This window comes from Bos javanicus, chromosome 13 (assembly GCF_032452875.1).
Source record: "Bos javanicus breed banteng chromosome 13, ARS-OSU_banteng_1.0, whole genome shotgun sequence".
Lineage (NCBI taxonomy): Eukaryota > Metazoa > Chordata > Mammalia > Artiodactyla > Bovidae > Bos > Bos javanicus.
In genome coordinates, this window is record NC_083880.1 from 10,554,838 (window position 1) to 10,578,953 (window position 24,116).

At 43.1% G+C, this 24,116-nt stretch overlaps 1 protein-coding gene across 4 annotated transcripts in view; it reads left to right on the forward strand.

Annotated features, from left to right (window-relative positions):
* LOC133258930 (ninein-like protein) overlaps positions 1-24,116 on the forward strand; it is a 120,090-nt gene that overhangs the window by 34,597 nt on the left and 61,377 nt on the right. Inside the window, exons 2-3 of one of the 4 annotated variants that reach the window (XM_061435667.1) lie at positions 58-245; positions 3,467-3,511. The exons of 2 other annotated variants lie outside the window; for them this stretch is intronic. The gene's annotated coding sequence lies outside the window, so the exon portion shown is untranslated. The remainder of the gene's footprint in view (positions 1-57; positions 246-3,466; positions 3,512-24,116) is intronic. One more of the 4 variants, XM_061435664.1, reaches the window with a different exon arrangement.

Here is a 24,116-nt window from a genome sequence, read left to right on the forward strand (position 1 = left end):
ATATAGGTTACTCATGTGTTTCTGGAAATGTACCTGCACCCACATCTTTCCTCCAAGTGGCGTCCGGGGAGGAGGCGACCCACCCACCTCTGTTTACTGGGGCTGGTCCCGTTCCAGTGCTTCAGAAGCTGTGTACAGGCTGCATGTGGCACAAAAGGGAATTGCAGCTTCACATTCCACACTTCTGTTGCTCAGGTGGGAGGAAGGCTGAGACTCCTTGGGAAGTCAATGACAGACCCTCTGAAGTGAGCTGAAGTGATTTTGTTTATCAAACTAGCTATATATGCCTTAGCATTTATAAACCTGCAGCAGGATAGTGTATTGAAATTCAATATATATTTGTTCTGTTTTTTCCATTTTAAGGTGGTACCAAATCTTGGTGTTCCCTTGCCTCCAGGATTTTTTTTTAAATTGGAATCAAAGGATGGAGGTTTTTTTTGTTTGTTTGTTTAATTTGGCTGCACTGAGTTTTAGTTGCAGCATGGGGGCTCTTTAGAAAGATCAAAAAGATTGTCTTTAGAAAGAATCCTAACATCGTCCATCAGGTGAATGGCTGGACCCACTGTGGCAACCCTCACCTGGAACACTGCCCTCCGTGAAATGACAACCATCCGTGCAGCCTCACCGATGCTGAAAGAGAGTCAGTTCAGAAAGGCCATGTGCTGTAAGGATCCATTTATAGGACATTCTGGAAAAGGCAAGACTGTGGGATCAGCAAACATGGGCAGTGTTAGGACTATTTGAAGTCAGCACGTGTTTTTGGTGATGGAACTCTTCTGTGTTCTCATTGTTGTGATAGTTATACAAATCTGTACATGTTAAAACTCTTGGAACCGTATATATGCATGCATACATGGGTCGATTTTTGTGTAAGCAGTTTTTTTTTTTTTTTAAAGGGAGAGAGAGGTCATTTTTTAAAAAACTTCTGCCTTTGGCCCTGTAATATAACCCTCTAGGGGGACTTCCTGGGTAGACCAGCATTTAACACTCTGAACTCCTAATGCAGGGGGCCAGGGTTTGATCCCTGGTCAGGGAACTAATTCCTGCATGCTGCAATTAATTTTTTTTTTAATGAAAATAAAATGCGTTTCTTGTAGACTGCATATAGTTGGGTCATATTTTTTTAATCCATTCTAACAGACTCTTTTGATTGGTGTATTTAGACCATTCATATTGAAGGTGATTATTGATATAGTTGGATTAATATCTACTCCATTTGTAAAGGAACCTTCCATTCATTGCACTTATTCTTTGTTACCTTTTTAAAATATATTCCATTCTTTTTTCCTGTCTTCTCTGACTTTAATGAGCATTTTATATGATTTCATTTTCTCTCTTCTCTTAGCATATCAATTCTTCTTTTGAAAAAAAAAATTATGGTTGGCCTGGAGTTTGCAATATACATTTGCAAGTAATCTATGTCCACTTTCAAATAACTCTGTTTCACTTTACAGATAGTAGGGGTACCTCTTAACAGAGTATTCCCAGTTCCTCCTTCCTGTTCCTTATAATGTTGCAGTTGTTCATTTCCCTCATTCATAAGCTATGATCACCAGCACATTGTTGCTATTTTTATTTTGAACAGCTATATATATTGAATCAACTAATAATAAAAACATGAGGGAATTTGCCAGTGAACTAGGGGTTAGGGCTCTGTGCTCTCACTGCCGAGGGTGTGCATTCAATCCCTGGTCCGGGAGCGAGGATCCCACAAGCCACGAGGCGTCGCCAAAAACAAAAAAAGAAAGAAAAAAGAATGAGATGCTTTATTTTACCTTCATTTATTCTTTCTCTAATGCTTTCCCTTTTTAAATGTTGATCTGAATCTCTGACCTATTAGTATATATTATTTTCCTTTTCTCTGAAGAACAACAGTTTTTGCAAGGCAGGTCTCCTGGCAATGCATTCCTTCAGTTTTTGTCTGAGAAAGTCTTTATTTCTTCCTCACTTACGAAGGATAATTTCTTTGGATATACAACCATAGGTGGGTGGTTTATTCATTCAACTCTTCAGATGTATTACTTCATTCTCTTGCTCATGTTTTCTGACAAGACATGTGATTCTTTACTTTGTTCCTCCACAGGTGAGGTGGTTTTCCCCCCTCAGGCTTTCCTTAAGGATTTGTCTTTGGTTTTCTGCAGTTCGAATATGATGTGCCTAGGTGTAGTCCTTTGGTGATATATCCTGATTGGTTGTTCTCTGAAATTCCTGGATGTGTTCTCTGGGATCCGCCATTAATTTTGGAAAATTCTCAGCCATTGTTACTTCAGATGTTTCTTCTGTTAATTTTTTATTTCATCATCTCATATTTCAATTATGCATATATTACACCTTTTGTAATTGTCTCACAATTCTTGGATATTCTATTCCTTTTTCTCCCCCTCCGCATTAGTTTTTCTCTTTGTTTTTTAGTTTGAGACGTTTCTAGTGATATAAATTAATTGCTTACTGAATTCTTTCCTCACCCATGTCCAGTCTAGTGATGAATGTATCAAAGGCATTCTTTATTTCTATTACTATATTTTTGATTTCTGGCATTTATTTTTGCTTCTTTATTAGAGTTCCCATATCTCTGCTTATATTGCATGCATGCTCAGTTGCTTCAGTCATGTCTGACTCTGCAACCCCTTAGACTATAGCCTGCCAGGCTCCTCTGTCCATGGGATTTTCCCAGACCAAACCTGTATCTTCTGCATTGCAGGTGGATTCTTTACCACTGAGCTTCTGAGGAAGCCCCTGCTTATATTACCCATTGGTTTTTTTGTAGGTTGTCCACTTTTTTCCCTTTACAGCCCCTAGCATGTTAATCATAGTTAAACTCTCAGTCTAATAATTGCAAAATCTTTGCCATATCTGAGCCAAGTTCTCATGCCTGCTTTTTCTCAGGCCTCCTCAAGCTCTGCTTTTTCTTGCCCTTAGTTTGCCTTGTAACTTTGTGTTGAAAGCTGGACTTGTGGTAGATATCAGGCTTCAGATGCTTCAGGTGTCTTCTGTGGTCTCCCTGTTGTCTCTGGGTTTTCCCAGAAACTCTATCTGAAACGGAGTCTGTGTCTGGCAGCGCCCGTGGTATAATGCATGGCTTTCCTACCAGGGCCCTGTGCATGTGGTGGAGAGGTGCTGGGTGAGGGAGGCATTCATGTGAGTCAGACTGTTTTGTGGTCATGAGGTCCTGGACTGTGCCCTTCAGAAGTTTCTCAGCTCCCACTCATCCTTTTTTTTTTTTTTCCTCTGTCCCAGTTGTAAGACAGGAAGGCTAGAAGAGATTCCAGTTGTCAAGTTGCTCTTTGCCCTTCCCCCATGTCTGATAAGGCTCTGTCTGATAAAATAGTTTATTCTGAGGAAAGACACACCCTTTGGTATGGATGTTTTTGAAAATGGTTACTTTTCTCTGGGTACATTTCTAAACTGTTAGTTTTCTTCTCGTCCCTGTCTAAATAGTGAAAGTCTAATTCTTTTTTTTCTCCAGTCTTTATCATGAAGACCCCATGGGGCTCCTGGAAGTAAAACTCATGTAAGTGTGTCATCCCCTTTCCCTCCCCCTAGGTCAGGAGTTTTAAGTTTCATCTCGCCACCTCTAGCCTCCAGCATTTGTCAACTACTGTTTATGTGGTTCTACCAGTTACTGGCTTTCGGAGGATTCTGCCCCAGGAAAGCTGTGAAACTGAAAAAGCAGTTGTTCTGTCCATTTTTGCTTCGTGTTTTTTGTTGAACTATTTTTAGGTATGCTGCTAAGTCGCTTCAGTTGTGTCCGACTCTGTGCGACCCCACAGACGGAAGCCCACCAGGCTCCCCCGTCCCTGGGATTCTCCAGGCAAGAACACTGGAGTGGGTTGCCATTTCCTTCTCCAATGCATGAAAGAGAAAAGTGAAAGTGAAGTCGCTCAGTTGTTCCCGACTCTTAGCGACCCCATGGACCGCAGCCTACCAGGCTCCTCCGTCCATGGATTTTCCAGGCAAGAGTACTGCAGTGGGGTGCCATCGCCTTCTCCGATTTTTAGGTATATCTCAGTTCAGTTCAGTCGCTCAGTCGTATCCAATTCTTTGTGACTCCATGGACTGCAACATGCCAGGCTTCCTTGTCCATCACCAACTCCTGGAGGCTGCTCAAACTCATGTCCATCAGGTCAGTGATGCCATCCAACCATCTCATCTGCTCTTGTCCTCTTCTCTTCCTGCCTTCAATCTTTCCCAGCATCAGGGTCTTTTCTGATGAGTCAGTTCTTCACATCAGGTAGCCAAAGTATTGGAGCTTCAACTTCAGCATCAGTTCTTCTAATAAATATTCAGGACTGATTTACTTTATGGATGGACTAGTTAGATCTCCTTGCAGTCCAAGGGACTCTCAAGAGTCTTCTCCAACACCACAGTATATCAATTATCAACATCAATACCACAGAGTATCAGTTCTTTGGCACTCAGCCTTCTTTATGCTCTAACTCTCACATCCATACATGACCACTGGAAAAATCATAGCTTTGACTAGACAGACCTCTGTTGGTAAAGTAATGTCTCTGCTTTTTAATATGCTGTCTAGGTTGGTCGTAGCTTTTCTTCCAAGGAGCAAGCATTTTTTAATTTCATGGCTGCAGTCACCATCTGCAGGGATTTTGGAGCCCAAGAAAATAAAGTTTCTCACTGTTTCCATGGTTACTCCATCTATTTGCCATGAAGTGATGGGACTGGATGCCATGATCTTAGTTTTTTGAATGTTGAGTTTTAATCCAACTTTTTCACTCTCCTCTTTAACTTTCATCAAGAGGCTCTTTAGTTCTTCTTTGCTTTCTGCCATAATGGTGGTGTCATGTGCGTATCTGAGGTTATTGATATTTCTCCTGGTAATCTTGATTCCCGCTTGTACTTCATCTAGCCTGGCATTTTGCATGATGTACTCTGCATATAAGTTAAATAAGCAGAGTGACAATATACAGCCTTGACATACTCCTTAGGTATATCTACATTTAGGCTTATTATATCTTCTTGGTGAGTGGACATTTTGAAATCATTTAATGCCCCTCTTTATCTCTCGTAATTTCCTTCCTCCAAAGTCTACTTCTTCTGGTGTTAATATAGTCACTCTACATAAAGAAATATTGTTTTGTATGGCTTGTTTTACCCATCCTTCTACTAAAACATGAAGCAGATTTCCTGAGGAGAGCATGTATTTGGGTCTGATAGTCCCTTTCTTTTAGTCTGTGCATTTAGACCATTTACATTTAATGTGACCATTAATATATTTGGGTATAAGTCTATCATTTTATTATTTGTTTTCTCTTTGTCCCCGTGTGTGTTTATTGAGGTATAGTTGACATATAACTATCCTCTATATTTTTATTTCTATTTTTTTTCTTTCCTGGATTACTTGAATGTTGCTCAGTGTTCCTTTTTTTTTCTATTTCATTTTTTTCTTCCAGTTTTATTGAGATATAATTGACATACAACACTGTATAAGTTTAAGGTCTACAGAATGATTTTACTTACATACATCTTGAAATGGTTACCACAGTAGGTTTAGTGAACACTTATCATTTCATATAGATGCAAAATGAAAAAAAAGAAAAATAGTATTTTTCCTTATTAGAACTGTTGAGATTTACTGTCTTAACAATTTTCATATATAACATAGAACAGTGTTTATTAATTGTATTTATTGTATTATAGATTATATCCCTAGTACTTATGTATCTTACAACTGGAAGTTTGTACCTTTTTTTAAAAGAATGTATTCATAGATAAGGTTTATTCCAGTGTTTACATAAAAATGAGTTAATGTAGAACAGGAAAAGGTTTTTCCAAAGGGTTAAAATGTATCAAACAACAGAACTTGGTCCTTCCATTTAGTTTGAATTCAGTTGGCTGACTGCATCATTATTAATATCTACCCTCACTGATCATTTTCATCACACACAATATCAAAAGTCTTCTGGTGGCACTTCCTATTTTCCTGGAAGTCTCTTAAACTACTTTCAGTTACAAAAGAAGGGCAAGGATTTTATCAGCTCACACTCTACTCCATTGGAGACAAAAATACATCCCTCAATTCTCTTGTTTAAATTGTGGCTCTTGGAAAACAGTGTCTGAATGAAGAAATTAGCACTAACACACAAAGAACACAGTATAATCTCTCTATAACAGTAACTTTGCTTCAAATTTTTTTCATTAAGAATTATTTTTATTATCTCTCCACAAGGAAGTTATAAAAATACCTGTAAAAACATTGAAAAAGCTCTTTAAAATCCTGGAATGAAGAATTCTGAAGTATGATTTATGATACGTCTATGATTTGCAAATAAAAGAATCAAATAAATTCTACAAGTTGGAATTTCTGAATGACTTTGGTAGGAGTTTACCAGAAGGAGCTAAAACATCAGACCTTAACAATTTTCTGTTTTCATCTCAGTTGAATCTTTGATCTGTTGGCAGGCACAGTGCACACAGGAACCTGCTTCTGCCACTAATGATGGAGTCAGTCTGAGGGACAGATATTTGTATCCTGCATGCACCAGGCTCTTCCATGCAACTGACTGGAATGGTCTTCCCTTATTTGTTCCATCATGTTTTAAATAAAAGTAAACATACATATGGTAAAACATTTAAATGGTACAAGAGGATTTAAAATAATCAGTAAATATCCTTATCTCCTATAACCTAGAAAATCTGATGTTTTCCAAATCATCAAACAGTCATATAAATAATTTGCAAAGTGAAGTCAACCTTAGAGTCTTTTCATCTGATTCTCAGGATTTCTAGAATACCTTGATTCTCTCATATTTTACCTCTGGTACAGAGGAAAGCCATGCAGTCTTCTCCTTCTCAAAAAAACTAACTAGGAAAGCAACTCACACACTCTGCTCAGAGACAGCAAGTGCAGGCAACACCTTGTACCCCCTGGATCTGGTCCTAGCCACGGGCAGGGGCTCTGGTATCCTCCAGAGACACGGGCGGGTGCCCGGAGCCCAGCCGTGCCCTTGAATGCCTCTGATCCTCCGGGCCAGCTGAGCATCCTTTGAGGAGAGCTCTGCCGCCTCTTGCAGGGCCAACAGGGCCTGGGTTTGCCAACCGAAGTCCACACCACGAGTGAATTTACCACGTATTTCTCTTGCCGGTGAAGGAGCGGGGATGGGGGGAGGAGTGGAGAGGAAAAGGAGACTCAAGAGAAGATAGATTCTCCGCGAGTCTCCGTGAATCTTCACCTCTGTTCTTCTTTCCTGGTGCTTACTCTTGGGACCTAACTGGTGGCTGGTGTCAGCTGCAGGGAGCTTAGAGACGGCGGGCACGGCTCTCCTGGTCTCGGCGGTGGGAGAGGAGGAGACAGTCTCTCGGGGCAGAGGAAGGGACGGGAGGCTGGTTGGATGAGAGAGTTGCAGGCGGCAGAAGGGGCTCTTTCCTAGCAGCAGGCGCGTGCCCTTCTGGAGCGCTCGGATCGCCTGCAGGAGCGCATGTCTCCAGCGAGCCCGTGAACGGGATGACGCGCCTGGACAGGGGCCGGCGGGCGGGCGGCGGGAGCCGGGCTCGCGGCTCCGGTGGGCCGGTGGCAGGCGCGCAGAAGGTGTTTCGGCCCCGGGGCTCCTTCTAGATCTGGGTCGGGGGCAGAGGCCGGGAGGGCCGGGTCTCCCCGCCTCACCCGGCTGGGTGGTGCTCTGGAAGTTTGTACTCTTTGACCAGATTCTTCCAATTCCCCTCCCAACACCGCTCTGCGTACCTCCAGTAACTACAAGCCCGATCTTTTTTTCTATGAACTTGTTTATTTTTGAAGTATAATTGACTACAGCACTCTGTTAGTTCTCCGGTGCACCGCATAGTGATTTGACATTTCTATACATTTCAAAATAAATCTGTCACCATGAAAGGTATTTCTTTGTTACTGACTATATTCTTCTACATTATTATTGACTGTATTGTTGATTATATTCTTAGTGTTCCATTTTAATAATTTTTATTGATGTTTTTCACCATGTATCTCTGTATTTTAGTGGTTGCTCTGGTGATTATAATATTCATATTTAGCTTTTCTCTGTCTGCTTGGAAATAAGACTGTGCCACGTCAAGGGGAACATAGAAGCCATACCACCACTTAGTGCTATGTCTTCATGCATCAGAAACTGCTTCAGACAGTGTTAGAAATTTTGCTTTCTGCTGTCATACATATATACATACAAAACAGTCTCGGGACTTCCCTGGTGGTCCGGTGGCTAGGACTCTGTGCTCCCAGTGCACGGGGCCTGGGTCTGATCCTTGGTCGGGAAACTAGATCCCACCTGCTGCGATGAAGATGGAAGGTCCCAAGTGCCACAACTAAGACCTGGCACAGCTACATAAATACATGAAAATAAACATTTCTTAAAAGTAAATGAGAAGTATAAAAAGCTGACTGCTTTAGCCACTTCTTAAAAAAAAAATTAGGGACTCCCTGGCAGTCCCGTGATTAAGACAAGGGTTCTACCCCTGGTCAGGGAACTAAGATCCCACACATTGGATGGCACAGACCAAAAAACCATAAGTCTCATATTTACATAGTTATTTGCCATTTCTATTTCTCTTCCTTTATTCTTGAAATTTGTTTCCCTCTGGTATTTTTCTCTTTGAACCTGAAGAATTTCCTTTAGCCTTTCTTTCAGAGTGGGTCTGCTAGAGAGCTCCCTTCTTGCTCTAATGCAAATGGTACAGAAGGTGAGGATTCAGCGTAGCACTGCTGATCAGTGAGTGTCCAGGGTGCCCGGTCACTGCTAAATTGCCTTGTGTGACCGTCATGGTTAGTGTACTGGAATTGCCTGGTTTCAGTCACACGACATGCGCACCACATGGCAGACAGCTGCCCTGTCCTGGGCCAAACAGGCAGAGGCAGCTGAGCTGGGATGAGTGCTGTCTGATAGCGGCCTTTGCTCCTTCTGACTCAGTGGCCCACCTGTCTTCTTGAAATTTGTGCTCCCCTTCCCTTGTGATGGAGCAAAGTCCAGACACCAACCATACGCTTCCATGGCCACCTGGTGACACGGGAGCCCTGTGCATCAGCTTTTCCAAAACCATCAGATATTTCTCTCTGATAGTACAGAATTAAATAGGAATTTAATAGAATTCAATGGAATTAAATAGGTGTCTTTCCCCCCTCATTAAAGAAATTTCAGGCTTTAGAAGAAGGCAGGGGAATACTCGGGGGTTTAGGGACCTCTTGAAATCATTTGAGGCCAGGCTGGCTTTTCAAAAATATTTAGTATTTATTTATCTATTTGGTATGTCGGGTCCTAGTTTCCACACGTGGGGTCTTCGTTGTGACTCTCTAGTTGCGGCTTGTTGGCCTAGTTGCTCCATGGCATGTGGGATCTTAGTTCCCCAACCAGGAATCGAACCTTTGTTCTCTGCGTTGCAAGGCAGATCTTAACCACTGAACCACCAGGGAAGCACCAGGCATATGTATGCAGACCAAGATACACGACCTTCAGACACCCAGAAAGGTCCCCTTCTCAGGAAGGCCTTCCCCATCTGCCCCATTTCAGGCTGTGAGTTGCTGATACCCCTGCTGCTCTGTTTCTCTCATGTTACTTATCACCGTTTAAGACAGGGTTTGCTTATTTGCCAGGTTTGTCTGTTCCATTAGTTGCAGTGTCCTAAGTGCCTAGAATGGTGCATGCTCAGTAAATTTTTTTTTTTTTTTTTACCTTGCTGCACGGCTTGTAGGATCTTAGTTCCCTGACCAGAGATTGAACCCGGGCCCTCAGTAGTGAAAGCATGGAGTCCTAACCACTGGACTGCCAGGGAATTCCCTCAGTAAATAATTCTGGGATGAAAGAACACAGTTTTGCAACTTGCTTTTCTTCCTTTTTAAAAAGAAGTTGTCCCTGACATCCTCCCCTGGTGTACATAACCACACCGGGCATCTCCTCTCTTTTCATGATCCCCCTGCTATCCTTGGGCTTCCCAGATGGCGCTGGTGGTAAAGAACCTGCTTGCCAAGGCAGGAAACATAAGAGCCCCAGCTTCGATCCCTAGGTCAGGAAGATCCTCTGGAGGAGGGAATGGTGACCTACTCCAGTATTCTTGTCTGGAGAATCCCATGGACAGAGGAGCCTGGCAGGCTACAGTCCCTGGGGTCACAAAGAGTCAGACACAACTGAAGTGACTTAGCACACATGTGCACTGCCATCCTAGCTTGGTCCTAAAGCTACAGAGTGTGCTGTTACTGCCTGCAAGTGATTTGAGGGAAGTGACATGCTCTGGGACCCTTGAGCTTTAGGATGGAGAAGCACGGGCCCCTGACGTGGCCTCTTCTGTGTGAAGGAAGGCTGTCTGATATGCTGACGCCCCGACACAGGCCTGTCCTTTCAGGTCTTATGCGGGTCATTATATGATAGTCCCTGGTGCCTCACACAGTAAAGAATCTGCCTTCAGTCGCAACCCACTCAAGTATTCTTGCCTGGAGAATCCCCATGGACAGAGGAGCCTGGCGGGCTACAGTCCATGGGGTCGCAAAGAGTCGGACACAACTGAGTGACTAAGCACAATCTGTTGAAGGAGGTTGTACAGGTCTCATGAGTCAGAAGCTGGCAGGTAACTGCTGAAAAGCAACCGTGCTATGGAACCTAAGACCCTGGAGAGCATCACAAGGCGTTGGCAGTGAAACCACCTCCTGGGAAAAGCGGGAGGCTCCAGCTCGTGCCTCGCCTTTGCTGCTTGCTGATAGGAAATGAACAAGTGCCTGCCAGGTGCCACTGCTGTGTGATGACACGGGGGTGCAGACCAGGTCCATCTCCTTTGCTGTGCTTTTTGCAGCACTCCAAACCCACCCGCCTGGATGCTGTCTATCTCTGGCTGATGGCTTGTGATTGGCCCCCAGCACATTTCTGCAGGGGAGCAGGGCTTCTTGTCAAAACCACCTGGGTTCCAGGGAGTAGAGAATTAAAACATCTAAGAGGAAAGAATACAGGGATTGTGTCTTGGAGAAAATGGGATGGTTTTGAATAAGTCTTTGTGTTTGGAAAGGGTGTTAAGAAGGAAAAAGGCATCTGTGCAAATTACTTTGGTCACCTCCTTTAAGAAGACCGCCTTGATGGTTCATCTAGTGGTTAAGAATCTGCCTATGGTACAGGTTCCATCCCTGGTCCAGGAATATTCCATATGCTGCAGGGCAATGAAGCCCATGTACCACAGCCTCTGAGCCTGTGCTCTAGAGCCTGCGGGCCACAGCGTCTGAAGCCCGTGCATCCTAGAGCCAGTGCTGCACAGCCAGAGAAGCCCCCGCAACGAGAAGCCCTCACACCGCAGCCAGAGAGCGGCCCCCATTTGCCGCAGCCAGAGAAGGCTCATGTGTGGCCGCGGAGACCTGGCACAGCCCAGAGTAAATACATAAATAATAAGAGCAAAGAAGATAATAGTAAATCTTAAAGAAAGATTTCAGACCACTGAAAGATTTTTAGAGGTTCCAGGGAGACAAAAATTATTATGAAATGAATACTTAACCACTGCTTGTTATACTCAACATATTTTAAAATTAAGTTTTATTGGAGTAGAGTTGCTTTGCAATCTTACTTTAGTTTCTGCTGTACAGCAAAGTGGATCAGTTATATGTATACATATATCCCCTCTTTTTTAGATTTCTTTTCCTACTTAAGTCACCACAGAGCATTGGATAGAGTTCCCTGAGCTATACAATACGTTCTCATTAGTTATCTCTTTTATACATCAGTAGTGTGCATGTGTCAATCCTCAACATATTTATTTTCGACAAGGTGGTTGATGGTATTGTGTACATTATTTATATCCTCGCCCCCCCTACTTTGGATCTACTTCTATTACCTGTTAAGAAACTGGTGTTTAAAATTTCCATCTGTTTCTAGCTTTGGTTCCTTCAGTTCTTGTTTTGTTTGTTTTGAGGCTCTGTTGTTAGGCATGTGGATATTTATGACATGCCTTCCTGCTGAATTATCACTATGAGAAGTCTATCTTCTATCTCTAGAAGTCGAGAGACTTCTTCAGTATTCTTCAGCATTCTAATGTTTAAAGTATGCATGCTATGGGTTCTAACCAGTTACTTTTAAAAAATTGCAGCTTTACTTAAGAAAATGACAGTTTATTGAAATACAATTCACATACCATCAATTCACCCATTTAATATGTGTAATTCAGGGGTTTTTAGAATATTCACAGGGTTGTGCAACCATGGCCACAACAACTTTCAGAACATTTTCATCATCTCGAAAGAATCCCACATTAGCAATCATTCTCCGTTTCATTCAGACACCCCACCCCCATCAGCCCAGGGCAACCACTAATTTATTTTCTGTCTCTATACATTTGCCTCTTCTAGACATTTCATATACATGAAATCATACTATATGTGGTTTTTATGACTGGCTTCTTTCGCTTGGTATAATGTTCTCAAGAGTCCTAAGTATTATAGCATGTTTCAGTATTTTATCCAACCATTGTTTCTGTTTTCTTTAAAAAAATTAATAGACTTTCTTTTTTAGAGCACTTTTAGGTTTGCAGCAAAATTGAATAGACAGTGCAGAGAGTTCCCATATATTGGGTTAGCCAACAAGTTCGTTCATGTTTTTCTGTAATATCTTATGGAAAAACCCAAACAAACTTTTTAGCCAACCCAATACTTCTCCCACCCCATAGCTTCCACCATGGTTGTAGTTGACAAATCTGAATATTCTGTAATATCTTATGGAAAAACCCAAACAAACTTTTTAGCCAACCCAATACTTCTCCCACCCCATAGCTTCCACCATGGTTGTAGTTGACGAATCTGAATATTCTGTAATATCTTATGGAAAAACCCAAACAAACTTTTTAGCCAACCCAATACTTCTCCCACCCCATCCCTCACCACTGTGGTTGTAGTTGACAAATCTACATTGATACCATGATCACCCAGAGTCCAGAGTTTACACTAGGGCTCACTCCCTGTTTTACACCTTATGGGTTTTGGAAATGTGTAATAACATGTTTGCACCTTTACAGTATCGTGCAGAGACGTTTCAGTTCCTTAAATCCCCTGTGCTCTGTCTGTTCATCCATGCCTTGTCCCCACCCCCAGCAACCACTGATCTTTTTCACTGTCTCAACAGTGTTACTTTTTCCAGAATATCATATATTTGGAATTATATACTATGTGGCCTTTTTAGATTGTCTTATATTCAAAAGCAGACACATTACTTTGCCAACAAAGGTCCGTTTAGCCAAGGCTATGGTTTTTCCTGTGGTCATGTACGGATGTGAGAGTTGGACTGTGAAGAAGGCTGAGCGCCGAAGAATTGATGCCTTTAAACTGTGGTGTTGGAGAAGACTCTTGAGAGTCCCTTGGACTGCAAGGAGATCCAACCAGTCCATTCTGAAGGAGATCAGCCCTGGGATTTCTTTGGAAGGAATGATGCTGAAGCTGAAGCTCCAGTACTTTGGCCACCTCATGCGAAGAGTTGACTCATTGGAAAAGACTCTGATGCTGGGAGAGATTGGGGGCAGGAGGAGAAGGGGACGACAGAGGATGAGATGGCTGGATGGTATCACTGACTCGCTGGACGTGAGTCTGGGTGAACTCCGGGAGTTGGTGTTGGACAGGGAGGCCTGGCGTGCTGCGACTCATGGGGTCGCAAAGAGTCAGACACGACTGAGCGACTGAACTGAACTGAACTGAATGTGCATTTAAAGTTCTTCCAAGTCTTTTCACGTTTGCTAGCTCATTTTTTAAAAGTGATGGATAATATTCTGTTGTATGGATGTACTCCAGTTTATCTTTTTTTTGGCCATGCTGTGTGTCATACTGGATCTTGGTTCCCCAGCCAGGGATTGAACCCTTGCATCTTTGTCCCTTGCATCTGGAGCATGGAATCTGAACCACTGTACTGCCAGAGAAGTCTCTCTATTCACTTACTGGAGGGTATTTTGGTTATTAACAAGTTTTGGCAATTATGAATTGAGCTGCTCTAAACATTTGTGTGCAGGTGTTTTTGTGGACTTAACTTTTCATAATTTATTTGGAATTGATATTCTGCCACTTCACATGTAATATAGAAATCCTGCAAATGTGTACCCCCATCTCACCCACCTTGATAGTATAGATGTTACATGGATTACATCCACATATCTTACAAATTTGACAAGACAGTGGGTTTTTTTTTTAACTTTAGTTGTATTTTTTCCAAGTTTACAGCTTTTTTCTCTCATTTTAATCAGATATTTGGTTTTTTGGATTCTGTTTATTCCTTTCTAAAAATATAAATTTCCATCTGGCATAATTTCTCTTCAACTAAAGCATTTCTTTTAGCACAAGGCTATTTGCAGTTCTCTCAGTTTGTTTTTTTAATTGAAAATGCATTTGAGGACTTCCCTGGTGGTCTGTGCTCCCAATGCAGGGAGCCTGGGTTCCATCCCTGGTCAGGGAACTACATCTCACATGTCACAGCTTAGAGTTCACATGCCGCAAAGAAGACAAGATCACTTGAAGGATATTTTTGGTGTACAGAATTTTAGTTGGACAGAGTTTTCTTTTTGTTGTTGTTTTTAAGCATGTTAAAGATGAAGTTACACAGTCCTCTGGAGCCCATTATTTCTGAGAAGTCAACAATCATTTTGAATTATTGTGTCCTTATATGTGATGTGTTGTTTTTCTCTGGATGTTTTCAAGGTTTTCTCCTTATGTTGCTTTTCATCAGTTTGGCTCTGATGTGCCTGGGTGTAGTTTTATTAACTTTTATGCTAAATGGGGTTTACTAAGTTTCTTGAATCTGTACATTTTTGTTTTTCACCAAATTTGGGATAATCTTTGCCGTTTGTTCTTCAGTCTGTTTTTCTGCCTAATTCCCTCTCTTCTCCTCCTAGGATGTATGCTAGACTTCTGAAAATTATCTTTTTAATCCCTGAGGCTAATCTTTAAATAATTTCCTTTTCTCTATTCTTAAGATTGGATGATTTCTATTCATCTGTCTTCAAGTTCTCTGACTTTTTCCCTCTATCATATCCATTCTGCTATTAAGCCCTTTATTTGAATTTTAAAATTTCAGATATTACGGGTTTTTTTAGTTCTCAAATTTCCATTTGGCTGTTTTATTGTTTCTCTTTCTCTGCTGAGGTTTTCTATGTGTGCATTCATTAGGAGAATCTTTTCTTTCACATCCTTGAGTATAATTAAGCTGGCAAAGGATTCTAAGGCAGCTGATTCCAACATCTCACTCATTTTGAGGTTAATCTCTGGTTTTGACTTCTCTTACTCTGTCCTGGTTCTTCATTTTTGTGAGTGATTGTGGACTATGTCCTGGACATTGTGAAGGTGTATCATGGAGAGGGAAGTTTCTGTTATATTCCTCTGAAGAGTGTCCATTTGTGTTGTTTTAGTAGGCAGCGCTATTGGATTCATACTGAAAACTCTGCCTCTGGGCAGCAGCTCAAATCTCATTTCAGTTCTTTTATTCTTTTCGTTAAAAAGTATTTATTTATTTGGCTGTGTTGGTCTTAGTTGTGGCATGCAGGGTCTTTCACTGTGGCACGCACGCTAGGTTGCCCATGGCATGTGGGATCTAGTTCCCTGACCAGGGATTGAACCCAAGTCCCCTGCGTCGGAAGGAGGACTCTTAACCCCTGGACCACCGAGGAAGCCCATCAGTTCTCTTATTCTTGACTTAGCTGCTTGGAGGTTGCTCCACACACGCATAGTTGGGTTGTCTGGTGAATTAGGTAGCATTTGCAGAATTGGGGGCTTTCTGTCTTTCCTTCTCTTTTTTGGGGGGATTCCTCACTCATTTTTCAGTTGCTGTGGTTGCCCCAAACTTGGCAAGCTATCAAAACTGTTTTTTTCTATCCAAGTTTTAGCCGCTCCACCTGGTGTGTGAGTGAATTGGAACAAATTGGCCTTCTTGGGAACCAAACAACATCTGTATTCATCTCAACCTGTGGTTTTGACTTAGGATGTTGTCAGCAAGCTGAACTATTAATATTCACAAGGCTGTAATAGCTTATAAAAGAATTAACTATAGAAATAAAAGCTGTAATAAATAACATTAACTTAGTGGGTATGTTTAGAGTAGAACAGGCACCAATGAAAAGAACATTAAGTTCCGGCATAAAACATCCAGCCCTTCTCCACCCAGGCACACACAATCTGGGGTGCACAGCCTGTGTTTTTCTTTAAAAGATTGAGGTCTCATCCTGGCTTTCCTCGTGACCCATGTTTTCGTGCGAACCCAGTTGGATTTACTTCAGGCCAGTTTGCACCGCCACTGAATCAGAGGGAAGCATCTTTGCCATGGGATGATTCTTTTTTTCAAAGTTGTCTCTAACTGGACTTCCCTGGTGGTACAGTGGATGAGAATCTGCCTGCCATTGCAGGGGAACCAGTTTGATTCCTAGTCCGGGAGGATCCCACATGCCGAGGGGCAACTAAGCCCACAAGCTGTAACTGCTGAAACCCGTGCACCTAGAGCCTGTGCTCTGCAACAGAAGCCCTGCACTGCAGTGAAGAGTAGCTCCCGATTGCTGTAAAGAGAAAGCCTGCACGCGGCATTGGAACCCCAGCACAGCTATTGATTAGTTATATATAAAGTCTCTCATCGTAAAGGCAATGAGAAAATACCTTCCCTGTTGTTGCCCACAGGCCACCAGTTAGGGACACAGATGCTCAGAGAAGTCAGGACCCCCGTGGCCCATCAGCGCACGGCTCCCTTTAAAATGCCATTCCTCCAGCCTGTGCCTTATATCACGCATTTCTTTTCCCAAAGTACTTCTGAGGCCAGTTTCTAGCATAGGGACTTCCCAGGTGGTCTAGTGGCTAAGACTCTGAGCTTCCAATACAGGCGGCCCAGGTTCGATCCCTGGTCAGGGAACTTGATCCCACATGCCGCAACTAAAGATCCTGAGTGCTGCAGTGAAGACTGAAGATCCCACGTGCCTCAACTAAGACCCAGCACAGCCAAATGAATAATTAAAAAATAATAATTAAAAAAAAAGAGATTCTAACATAAATCAAGGATGGGAGATAACATCCGACAGCAGGAAGGCACGTCAGGTCCCCGAGGCCCTCATCCTTCCATGCAGAAGTGGGGAGATGAGTCAGTGTGGGGCTGCCCTGTTTCAGGGGGCTCTTTTCAGAGGTGAAGTTGCTCATTTGCTGTGTCCCCAGGTTAACAGTGCACCAGGGGGGGCGCTTCCCAAACCTGCCGCCGAAGCTGTGAGGATCGACCAGAGGACTGGTTGAATTCCTCTGTGTCTCCTTCCTTTTCCCAGGACCTGCTCGTCCCCTGTTCATCTCTCCTGGGTGTAGATCTTTCCAGGAGGCCTATTCCAGTCTTCTGAGGGAGCGTTTCCAGGCCTGGCTGAGTAAGCTCCACCCCAAAGGCCGTGGCTGGGCATGGAGGCCTCCTGATTCCCACAGAAGATCGTGGGCAGATGGTGTCTCTCTTGAGTTGTGCCAACCCAGCTGGAATAAAATCTCTGGAATCCACTTCAGTGTTTGATTAATAGGGTAAAGGAGCAGTCGGCCTTACAAACCCAGAGGATCACACATTACATTTTACATATCACATATTCTTCTGGTAGATTTTTTACTTGAGTGGGAAAGGGAGAAAAGAAAAGGCTTAAGGGCAGTAGCTTTGTGCATTCACTTTTCTGTGTCTGTTGGGCAGTCCCTCTTCTTTCTTTCTTTTTTTTAGGCTCTTTTGAGTAAACGTGATATGATCCAAAGTGTTTGGAAAAGAGAGACCAGGGCCCTCTGTTACATTACATTGGATTGTTTATTAATATATGTTCTTTTTCACTGTTCTGTCAGCTTTGATTCCATTTCTGATCCACATCATTTTCATCTTTGGCTACGTGTTTGTGGATGGCCATGTGTACAGTGAGCTGGGATAGAGTCTTATAAATACTGTCATTTGTGTCCTGAGACTGACCTGGCTTTCAACATTTTCCACGTAGGCACATTTTTAAAAACATTTCAGTGCGTTGAGGACACTGTGAAGTTGGTTGGAAAGAATGACACAAATGTAGTTGAACAGGCAACTCTGGAGCTCTGAAGTGTCAGGGCATTTCCCTATTGATGTTTAAGACAGGTCTGTTTGGCCGCCATGCACTGTGCACTGTACCTCTGGTTATGTAATTGGTTTGCTGCTAATGGTGCATAATGCACTTCTGCCAACGTTTGCGTGGATGTCAAAGAACAATTCATGTTGCCTTCTCTCCAGTCCAGAAAAAGAAGGGAAGAGAGAACGGGAGACTGAGCAGATGTTGACCCAGACTCTGTGTAAAGGCCAGAGGGAGCCAGGAGACAGTGTCTGTGGTGAGACTGGTTCCAGGGTTCTAGGTGTAAGAAGTGTGGCCCCTGAGGCCTGTGTCCCTGAGACCTCATTCCCTGGACTCCTGCTCAGTGATGAATGGAGCCCAAAGATGTGGTGATGGACCTGAGAGAACCAGGATGTCAGAGGATGAAGGTGCCTTGGGCCGTGAGGTTTGGCCTCCTTGTCTGATGTCTCAGGAAGCCCAGGCTCCAAGAGCTGAAGCACTTTAACTGAGGCCTCACAGCTGCTTCGTGACCAGGCCTACTAGCTGGGTCATCCCAAGAGTGGCAGCAGAACTCCTGAGGACCTTGTGCTTTGAACTTGAAAGGGCCTCTGTCCGATACACTGTAGATGTCTCCGTCATTGTATCTGCGGTCTTTCTTTGGTCCCACAGCTGAGCTACAGGGCCTGTTGGCCTCCAGGTGCAGCCCAGCAGGTGGCCCTGGTCTGGTGTGACTGTGTCCTTGTAAGAAAAGGAGATTAGGATCCAGACACATACACACAGGGACGCCCACATGAGGACACAGCAGGAAGGACAGACATCCCAGAAGAAACCAGCTCTGCCAGCACCTTGATCCTGGACTTCTAGCCTCCAGGACTGTGAGAAAATACATTTTTGTTGTTTTAAGTCACCCAATGAATAGTACCTTGTTGTTTTGTTGTTGTTGTTGTTGTTTGGCATTTATCTTCTGACTTTATTATTTTGTTCATAGAAATTTTGACTTTTAAGCAAACTCCCCACACTTCCCACTCTTTTAAGGATGATGAAGAAGCTGTATTTCATTCTAGATGTTTCATAGATTACTTTTTTTTTTTTTTTTGGTTAAAATTTCTGATTCTTCTGGAATTTGCTGAAAAGAATGAGATGGGTATTCTTTTTTTTTTCTTTTTAATATGGCTAATCAATTTTTTGGATAGCATTTTCTTTCTTCCTTTTTTTTTTGGTCAGTGCTGAGTTTTCATTGCTGCTAGTGGGCTTTCTCTAGTTGTGGTGAGGGGGGGCTCTGCTCTCTAGTTTCAGTGCCCAGGCTTCGCACTGTGGTGCCTTTTCTTGTTGAGGATTATGGGCTCTAGGGCACGCGGGCTCAGTAGTTGTGAAGCATGGGCTCAGTTGCCCTGTGACATGTGGAATCTTCCTAGATGAGGAACCGAACACATGTCCCCTGCATCGTCAGGCGGATTCTTAACCACTGGACTACCAAGGAAGTCTCGCTATCTTAACTTCTAACACTGCAGGTTAATTTTTTCTTCTTTTGAACTTAATGCAAGTGGAATCTTGCAATATCTGCTTCTTCCATCATGTTTATAAGATCAGGGTTGTTATGTGGCTCATTCCTTTCCATGGCTTTACAGTTTCCCAGAATATGCCTCAAATTACTTATTTTTACTTTTGTTTGTTTGGTTTTGGCCACATGGCTTGAAGGACCCTAGTTTCTCCACCAGGGATTGAACCCACGTCCCCTGCAGTGGAAGCGCAGAGTCCTAAACACTAGACTACCAGGGAAGTCTCCGCTTATATTTTTACTGTTGATGGATGTTTGGATTGCTTCTGTTTTAGGGTACAATGAATAATGTTGCTTAAGAAAGCATGTCTTTTGGTGCACAAATCTATGGTTTCTATTGAGTTGGAACCTCGGTGTCAAATTGCCATGTTGTAGGGTGGATATGTATTTAGCTTTGGAAGATAAAACTGAGCAGGTTTTTAGAGCTGTTGTGTCAGTTATACCCCTGCTAACAAGTTCTGAGCATTCCAGTTGCTCCACGTCTCTATCAAAGCTTGATATGATCAGTCTTTACATTTTAGCCAGTAATGTGGTATACTAACAAATCTTTCCCGCTGTCCCCCAAAGTCCTACTTTGAAGCATTTTCCAATGACTGTGGTGTAAATAGTCCTCCCAGAGCAGATTTTAACCTACTAACTTGATGCCATTGAGACAGAGGATGGAGCTGTGAATGGTCAGCATGAGCAGCTCCAGCTGCCTGGGTTTACCTGATTGGTACATCTTGAAAACCATCAAAGTCTAAGACAGGAGAAGAAGACAGTGGGGAGTCCATGGGGCTGTTCCTTGGTCACTGAGCTGTATACAGTGTATACAGTTATAAGCATCGGCAGGGGTTTCCTTGATAGAGGGTCTCACCTCGAGGCTAAGGAAGCACCACACACTTGGAGCGGCAGGAGATGTCCCCTTCCCAGCCTGCCTTCGCGCTTGTCCGCTCCATCCACGTTCTTCGGCCGACTGAGGAAATCTACCTCTGTACTTAAGTGTATGATACCAGGTCCTCATGTGTGAAATGGGTGATTGAATGGCACCCTTTGGGACCACCCTTTTCTGACTCTGATATTCTGTAACATTATTCTCAGATTGAGGGTCACAGGCAAAGTAGATTATCCTTGGGAAATCTGGACTGAATAACAAGGTTACAGAAATCACTCATAAAACAGCCAATAAGAGTCCACGTGAGGAAGACAGCAAGGGTGGACCGTGACTGCCAGGCCTGCTCGGTGTTGAAAATTCAAGTTTATACTCATTGAGATAACGAGCTGTTACGTACTACGTTGGTATAATGTCCATCTACTATAACAAATGCAGCTAGGTGACAGATTTCTTTAAAAATTCATGGTACTGAACTGCCATATGACCCAGCAATCCCACTGCTGGGGATACACACTGAGGAAACCAGAACTGAAACAGACACACGTGCCCCAGTGTTCATCGCAGCACTGTTTACAATAGCTCGGACACAGAAGCAACCTACATGACCATCAGCAGATGAATGGACAAGGAAGTTGTGGTACATATGCACAATGGAATATTCCTTAGCTATAAGAAGGAGCACATTAGAGTCAGTTCTAATGAGGCAGATGAAACTGGAGCCTATTATACAGAGTGAAGTAAGTCAGAGAAACAGCAATACAGTATACTAATGCACATATATGGAATTTAGAAAGACGTTACCGTTAGACGTTATCGTCTAAAGACGATCCTATATGCAAGGCAGCAAAAGAGACACAGATTAAACAACAGACTTTTGAACTATGTGGGGAAAGGTGAGGGTGGGATGATTTGAGAGAATAGCATTGACACATGTGCATTACCATATGTAAAATAGATGACCAGATCAAGTTTGCTGCATGAAGCAGGGCACTCAAAGCCAGTGCTCTGGGACAACCTAGAGGGATGGGGTGGGGAGGGAGGTGGGATTGGGGTTCAGGATGGGAGGACACATATGCACCCATGGCTGATTCATGTCTATGTATGGCAAAACCCACCACAATATTGTAAATCCTGCAATTAAAATAATTTTTTTTTAAACCTTGAAAAAAGTCATCATGTTGAGGGAGATTGGGCAGCAATGATTAAACTGGATAAACCCCAAATTATTTTGGGGGTCTTTAGAATCAGAAGTCTGTTTTAGCAAATGCCCTTCCATTGCACTCACTGTGGTTCCTTCAGAAGGAAAATTTATCACTGCTTATACCATGCAACTGCTGTTTAATATTTGGGTAGAAGTGCAGAAAGTTAAATTCAGAAATTCTAGTATAGGGAATTCCCTGACAGTCTAGCAGTTAGGACTCTGTGCTTCCATTGCAGAGGGATCAGGTTCTATCCCTGGTCAGGGGCCTAAGATCTCACAAGCCGTGAAGTGCAGACAAAATTAAATTAAATTAAATGGACCACACTGCCTTAAATAAAAAAATTCTACTGTAAAAAAGACCCCAGTATGTGTGTGTCTTTGTACGCTCTGTAAGTTTTTGTTGAAATCTGGACGTTCTGATTCTCCCACACCTCATACATTAATGATTTTTATTAGTCGAGGACTACAGTTGTCTTTGTGACTTTTTGAAGCTATTTTTGCAAAGTGTGTTCTTTGTTGTGCGTGGTGACTGACGTTTCCATTCTGCGATGTCTGCAGCCAGTCAGTGACCTGACAAACGCCTCCCCTGCAGTCTTCCTGCTCGTCTTAGCCTTCTCCTAGATGCTCTGAGGGCTTCCCCTGTGGCTCTGTGATAAAGAACCCGCCTGCCAATGCAGGAGATGCAGGCTCCCTGAGTCAGGAAGATCCCCTGGAGAGGGAAATGGCAACCCACTCTAGTATTCTTGCCGGTAAAATCCCATGGGCAGAAGAGCCTGGCAGACTACAGTCCATGGGGTCACAAAGAGTCAGATATGACTGAGGGACTAAACAGCAATAACAGAGATGCTCTGAGGGAAGCTACTGCAGCCCAAGGAAGCTGACCCCAAGGCCAGAATCTGCTCCACATCCTCAGTCACCAACAAAACACACAATTCCAGATTTTGGGTGACATGGTCCAGATTGCCCGCTCTTGTTCCAGCCAAAGGACTCTGGGCTGCTGTCCTCATGGCTCTGGTCCCCACGGCGTCGAGGGTAGTGACTGGCTCCTGCTCACCGCTCTCTTACAGAGATCAACAGCCTGTTTTCACCACCTTGCTGTGTCTGATCTGGTTCTAGAGTTTCAAATAGTTCCTTCCAGTCCCTCTTTACGGCTCAGTTTTGCTCTGGTGGAGTTTCCTCCCCTGCCACTTTGCATGACATCACCATTCCCCCGTTTCTCATTTAAAAATTTTTTTGGCTTTGCAGTGTGGCATGTGCCCCCTGCATTAGGAGTCTTCACCCCTGGGCCACCAGGGGAGTCCCCCCGCACCAGCTGTTTTTACTCACACACTGATGATCTGTAGCCTATCAGCTCTGACACTAGGGATTCAAAATTGTAGTATTCCAGTTCCATCATTTCTTCTACACTGCTACTGGCTACTTTTAGTAAAGAAGAGAAACTATTGCTTTCTTTATGGTAGAATTTGCTAGTTGAATTTAAGGTAGAAGCTGATATTGATACTGAGAGTAAGGTTTTCTGTATTTGCATACATATAGTGATACACATAGAGAAGCTCATTTTTATATGTAGAACCTTATGTGGATAACCTCATGTATGCTGCTGCTGCTGCTAAGTCACCTCAGTTGTGTCCGACTCTGTGTGACTCCATAGACGGCAGCCCACCAGGCTGCCCCGTCCCTGGGATTCTCCAGGCAAGAACACTGGAGTGGGTTGCCATTTCCTTCTTCAGTGCATGAAAGTGAAAAGTGAAAGTGAAGTCGCTCAGTCGTGTCCAACTCTTAGCAGCCCCATGGATTGCAGCCCACCAGGCTCCTCCGTCCATGGGATTTTCCAGGCAAGATATATATCAACTAATTATGTAGATGTTTTATAACCACTGGGAGTATGGCTATAATCCCAGCATGAATATAAGTACATGTGATTATAAAAATCTTTAGGGAGACTTCCCTGGTGGTCCAGTGGCTAAGACTCTCTGCTCCCAAGTCCAGGGTGCCTGAGTTAGATCCCTGGTCAGGGAACCAGATCCCAAATGCTGCAACTAAAAATTCCCATGTGCCACAACTAATACCTGGTGCAGCCAAATAAATTAAAAAAAAAAAAATCTTTTGGAAGTGCGAAGTTTTTGCCCAGTCTAAATAACTACTTTGTAGGAAGAGCAAAGACTATGTTACTCGCCAATTAAATGATGCATCAGCTTTTTTTATATTGTTGGGATTGGAAAATCCCTTTGATAAAAGTGATGGCCTCTCAAGCTTTATCGCTGAGATGGGGCTGACCTTGGCAAAGTAAGTGAATAGTATATGTTTTGAAAAATAAGAAAAAAAGCCATGAAAACAGCTAATGCAGAGATTAATCCTTAGAGCTCAGAACTGCTGAAGTGTGAAGTTTGATTACCAATCCCAAGATATGGTGCCCAGACCTGCTTTTCTGGAACCCAAGGCTGGGCTTCAATATTTAATCAGAGTTGTAACATCTCTCCAGATACAGAACATGCCAT